Source organism: Tenrec ecaudatus, chromosome 9, assembly GCF_050624435.1.
Source record: "Tenrec ecaudatus isolate mTenEca1 chromosome 9, mTenEca1.hap1, whole genome shotgun sequence".
Classification (NCBI taxonomy): domain Eukaryota; kingdom Metazoa; phylum Chordata; class Mammalia; order Afrosoricida; family Tenrecidae; genus Tenrec; species Tenrec ecaudatus.
Genome location: NC_134538.1, coordinates 105957019 through 105962444, shown reverse-complemented (window position 1 = coordinate 105962444; position 5426 = coordinate 105957019). Strand labels below are relative to the sequence as shown.

Below are 5426 nucleotides of genomic sequence, written 5' to 3'. Positions count from 1 at the left end.
CCTATATGACCCTACCACACTGGGGTGAAACACTAAGGGTATGCAACAAAGCAGAAGGGGAGCAAAGCAATGAAGTCTCTGAGATATGCCAAAAATAGACTTTGGGGCCAGGATATGTCACCCCATCAGACTTGACTGTAAAACATTCCTAAAAGTCACCAGACAGACTTGAAACTATTTATAAGCTTTTCTCCTTTTTGCTATTGGTTTTGTGGTTGTTTTGTTTTCTTTTGTTGTTATGTTTTGCTTTGTCTTGTTTTTATGCTCATTATTGTCTCCGCATGTCTATCTAGATAAGATAGGTGAGATAAACAATCCTGAGGGGAAAATAATGGGACTGACAGTTCTGTGGAGACATGGGAGAGGGAGAGGAGGGGAAAGGAAAAGGGGTGCCAACAAATCCAGGGACAAGGGAAGAACAAGTGATCTAAAATTGATGGCAAGAGGGGCATGGGATTCCTGGTAGGGCTTGATCAAGGACAATGAAGCCGAGAGGAATTACTGAAACCTGAATGAAAGCCGAAAATGATAATGGGACAAGAGGAAAGTAAAAGGAAACAGAGAAAAGCACGAGAAAGCAAAGGATATTTATAGAAGTCTAAATACAGGCATGTACATATGTAAATATGTTTATCTATAATGATAGGGAAGTAGATCTATGCACATATATTTATTTTTAAGTATTAAGACAGCAGATAGACATTGGGCCTCCAGTCTAGTATTCCCTCAATGCAAGAACATTTTGTTCTAATAACCCGGAATTCTAGGATGCTCATCTTCCCATCATGATTGCTCAAGATAAAATGGGTGCACAAGCAAATGTGATAAAGTAGAGTGGATGGTGCCTGGCTATCAAAGATATAATGTCTAGGGTTTTAAAGGCTTGAAGGTAAACTAGCAGCCATCTATCTGAGAAGTAACAAAGCCCACATGGAAGAAGCACACCAGCCTGTGTGATCATAAGGTGTCGATGGAATCAGGTATCAGGCATTAAAGACCCAAACCAAAAAGTCATATTGACGTGAATGAGGGGGAGGACAGATTGGAGACCCAAAGCCTGCTAGAGACAATTGGACATCCACGTGCAGAAGAGTCACAAGAAAGAGATGAGTCAGTTAGGGTGTAGTATAGTACCAACAAGATACAGAACTTTCCCCTAGTTCTTTAATGCTTCCTCCCTGCGGCCACTATCATAACCCCAATTCTACATTACAAATCCAGCTAGAGCAGAGCAAGAACTTAGGTACAGATAAGAGCTCACCACACAGGGAATCCAGGATGGATAAATCCCTCAGGACCAATAATGAGAGTAAGTGATACCAGGAGGTTAAGGGGAAGGTGGGGGGAGAAATGGAAAATCAACCACAATTATTGACATATAACTCCCCTCCAAGGGGCACAGACAACAGAAAAATGGGTGAAAGGAGACAACGGTCAGTGTAAGACAAAAAAATAATAATTTATAAATTATCAAGGGTTTGTGAGGAAGGGAGGGTGGGGGAGGGGGAAATGAGCTGATACCAAGGACTCAAGAAGAGAGAAAATGTTTTAAAAATGATGATGACAACATATGTACAAATGTCCCTGACAAAATGGATGGGTAGATAGATTATGATAAGAGGTGTAAGAGTCCCCAATAAAATGATTTAAACAAACAAACAACCTTGCTTGCTGAAAGTGAGGAGGAATTGAGGCCTGGCTGATACAGATCAAGGATTATAGCCTTCAGTATGGATTACAATTCCGTGTAAGGAAGACCCAAATCCTCACCACTGGATCATGATAAATGGGGAAAAGGTTGACATTGCTAAGGATTTTATCTTACTTGGATCCACTCACTCTGCCGCTGTTAGCTTTTTCCCAGCCTTCCCCTGCCACTGTTTGTAGGATGAAATCCCTTGAACAGCGATGATTTCACTACCTCCATGCAGAACACTTCTGAAGCAGAAGAATGTCAACCTTTAAAACAAAATCAGATTTTAAAAAAATGATGTAGACCTCTGTCATTTCTTCACTAGTCTTAGAAAAATTTCCAGAATACTGCGTTACACTATAAAAACGGGGGGGGGGGCGGAAAGAACCCCAAACCATCTTGTGTTAGAATCCTTCAACATCTGCATCACACTGTTCTACAGCAAAGAGTGTGCATTCGGTATCTGGTCTTGTAGTCCTACAATGGTAGTGACCCAATCTTCAGGTCATTCTAAAGGCTTCTCAATTTTGATGGAAACTTCTGACTCTTGATGAATTTGTTTAATTGGCTGAACCATCTCTGTGTTAGTCTGGGTTAACGAGAGAAACAAATTCATAGACATTCATATGTGTGTAAGAGAGAACTTTATATAAAAGAGCAATTGCACATTAAGGAAACGTCCCAGCCCCGTCCAGATCAAGTCCATAAGTCCCATACTAGCCCATATCTCCGATATCAATCTAGAAATTCCTTTAGACTTATGACACACATGCAATAACACCGAATGCAGGGTGATCACAGGCCAGTGGGTGGAAAGTCTTGTGGATCTAATGGCTGGTGGTGTAAGCATCTTAGCACTAGCATGGGTCTCCACATGGCTCCTCCAGCGCTAGAACTCTAGCGTAGCTCCATGAGTCTTGTCATCAGGAATACCAGGCAGAGAGAGCCTGTGCCTGGCCTACAGTTAGCTATTTATTTTTCTCTGTGGTGCCTCCATTTGGGGTCATCAAGTTGTGACCTGATTGACAGGCTAGACTCTACTCCTTCACAAGTTGACACCAGATTATATAACTACCACAACCGTTGCCAATAATAGATCCAGCCAAATCTTTGGAAATTGTTACGTGTGCAGTATTAATAGGTTCACCAAGATCACCATATGATCCACAACCCCATGAGGTAGTTAGTTTACTGTGCCAGCCTGGCCGATAAACACATGTGGGTTTAATTGAAGGGCGGAGGCTTGGTGAGCCTCACCATTCTAATTCTCTGGTCTCTTGTTTTCTGATGGTCAGACCAGGGTGCAGCTGCCTTAGCCAGGTCCCTGCTTCAGTTGGCAAGGCTCACTTCCTGCAAGACATCCCCCAGGAGAAACCACATGGACCTACCCCGATGAAGCCCTGGGTGCTGTACCCATGTGGAGACCCCTGCCAGCACTGAGATGTTTACATATTCACTGACTCGGCTTTCCTACTGCAGTTGGCATCATTGCATCTGTTTTGTGAGATGGAGGAGGACTTTGTGTATTGGTGTTGGACATATGGGTTAATGTTGGACTTGTGAGCTTGGGCAGCACTGGGTTGGAATGTTTTCTTGGTGTACACGTAAACTTTATAAAAATAACTGTCTCTTATACATGAGTTTCTGTGGATTTGTTTCTCTAAACACCCAGACTAACACACCTGCCATAGGAATAATCATATCCTAATTCACCCTGTGGTTTGTAAGTGATCTGCCACTCTGATGGGCTCCAGGTATCTATTGCAGAACCCCAAGTTTCATCAGCACGGAAACTAGCCATGCCATCACAACAGTCTCCAGGTCATAAGCCATTAGACCTCTGCTTCTAGGTAGTGGTGGAGGAGGAAGAAGAAGATTCAGAGCTCAGCTACCACTCTGGCCACCCCATCCAGGAGGAGGTCCTTGATGAGGGGTCATATCATGATAATTGCTTCTGTAAGAAGTTATGGGACACCCACCCAGACTAGGAACATTCTGCCCAAACCACGGCTTCTCCATGTAGGGAACCCCACAGGTTGTCCACAATGATCATCAGACATTATTTAAAAGTACCATGATTATAGGCTTCACTATAAAAATTGCATTCATAAGGTGTGCATGTTCTTTGGAGGGTTACTCAGGTTAAGATCAAGGATGATCTTTATGCGCTTGACAATCCTATCAGGTTTTCTTCCACTAAGAACAACTCTATCAGGCAGAACTTCTGCCTTACAAATCCAGCTAAACTGGAGCATGTACACGGGAACAAATAAGAGCTCTCAACACATGGAATCCAGGACAAATAAACCCCTCAGGATCAGTAATGGGAGTAGCAATACCAAGAGGGTAGAGGGAAGGTGGGGGGGTAGAAATGGGGAATGGACTACCATGATATATAACTGCCCCCCAGCCCCAGGAAGATGGATAACAGTAACGTGGACAAAGGAAGAGAGCAGGTGGTTTGAGGTATGAAAATAGTTATTCTTTATCAAAGGTCCATGAGGGTAGGAGGGTTGGGGGTGGGGTGTGAAAACAAGAGAAGCTAATACTAAGGGTTTAGACAGAAAGAAAATATTTTGAAATTGATGATGGCAACAGATGTGTAAATGTGTTCGATACAATTGATGTATGGATTGTTATGAACTACAAGAAAAGGATTTATTTTTTTAAAAAAAAGAAGAACAACAACTCTGTCAATAGAATGAGGATAGCATTTCTGGAAAAGCTTGATGGTTGTCTGAATGTTCCCATGAAATTCTTTGAGGTTTAGCACCTTTCACCCCAACAATTCCTCCTGCCAGACTGGTGAATCAGCAGTCTCAACTAGCAGTCAAAGTCATTCCCTTCAGAGTGTTGGTCTTCTTCTAAGGATGATTTTCTTCAGAATTTCTCCAGTTGTTTCAGTATCGGCATTGATGCTCAATATGCACTTGGACCACTTCTGTCTGTCATTGTGGTCTGTACAAAGATCCTTAATAGTCTTGCATCCTTTTTCAATCACTGCCCCAGCGTTCTTGCTCTAAAGCAGAATACACAGCAGCACGAACCTACCAGTGTACCTAAATCTTTTAAATGCTTGTTCCTCTTCCCTATCTTCAGCTGGGTGCTTACCAAATACACCATTGGTTTCAATATTGAGAAAAGTTTCTTCTGGCTGTTCAAACTTTAACTTACATGTGAGCAACTGACCGTCCATTTGACAGTCTGCCCCAGGCCTTGGTTTGACTGATGAGACCGAGTTGCTTCATTGTCTCTTTCCACAGCTGTAGTTAATTTGAGTCCATCTGGTCCTATCCATGTGAGTAGTTCAGGTTGTTGAAAAATATATTTGCAATGAAGAAGTCATTGGTCTTGCAAAATACTATCATGGGATCTCCAGATTCGTTTCCACCACCAAAGCCATATTTTTCAACTACTGATCCTTCCTCTGTTTCCATTTCTTTCACTCCAATCACCAGTAATTATCAATGCATCTTGAAAGCATGTTTGACCAATTACAAACTGCAGAAATTGCTAAAACCTTCCATTTCTTCTCTTGGCTTTAGTAGTTGTTGCATAAGTTTGAACAATTGTCATATCAAATAGTCTTCTTTATAGGCCCATGGACACTATCCTATCGCTGACAGTATTTAACCTAGGATGGGTCTTGAAATGTTTTTATCATGAATGTGATACCATTTCTCTTTATCATTCTCAGCTTAGTGAACCATGATCAGCCAATGCCAAACAGCCA

At 42.1% G+C, this 5426-nt stretch overlaps 1 pseudogene; it reads right to left on the bottom strand.

Moving 5' to 3' along the window:
* Nucleotides 1-2730: 2730 nt before the first annotated feature.
* LOC142456072 (heterogeneous nuclear ribonucleoprotein K pseudogene) lies at nt 2731-4889 on the bottom strand (annotated as a pseudogene).
* Nucleotides 4890-5426: the final 537 nt, after the last annotated feature.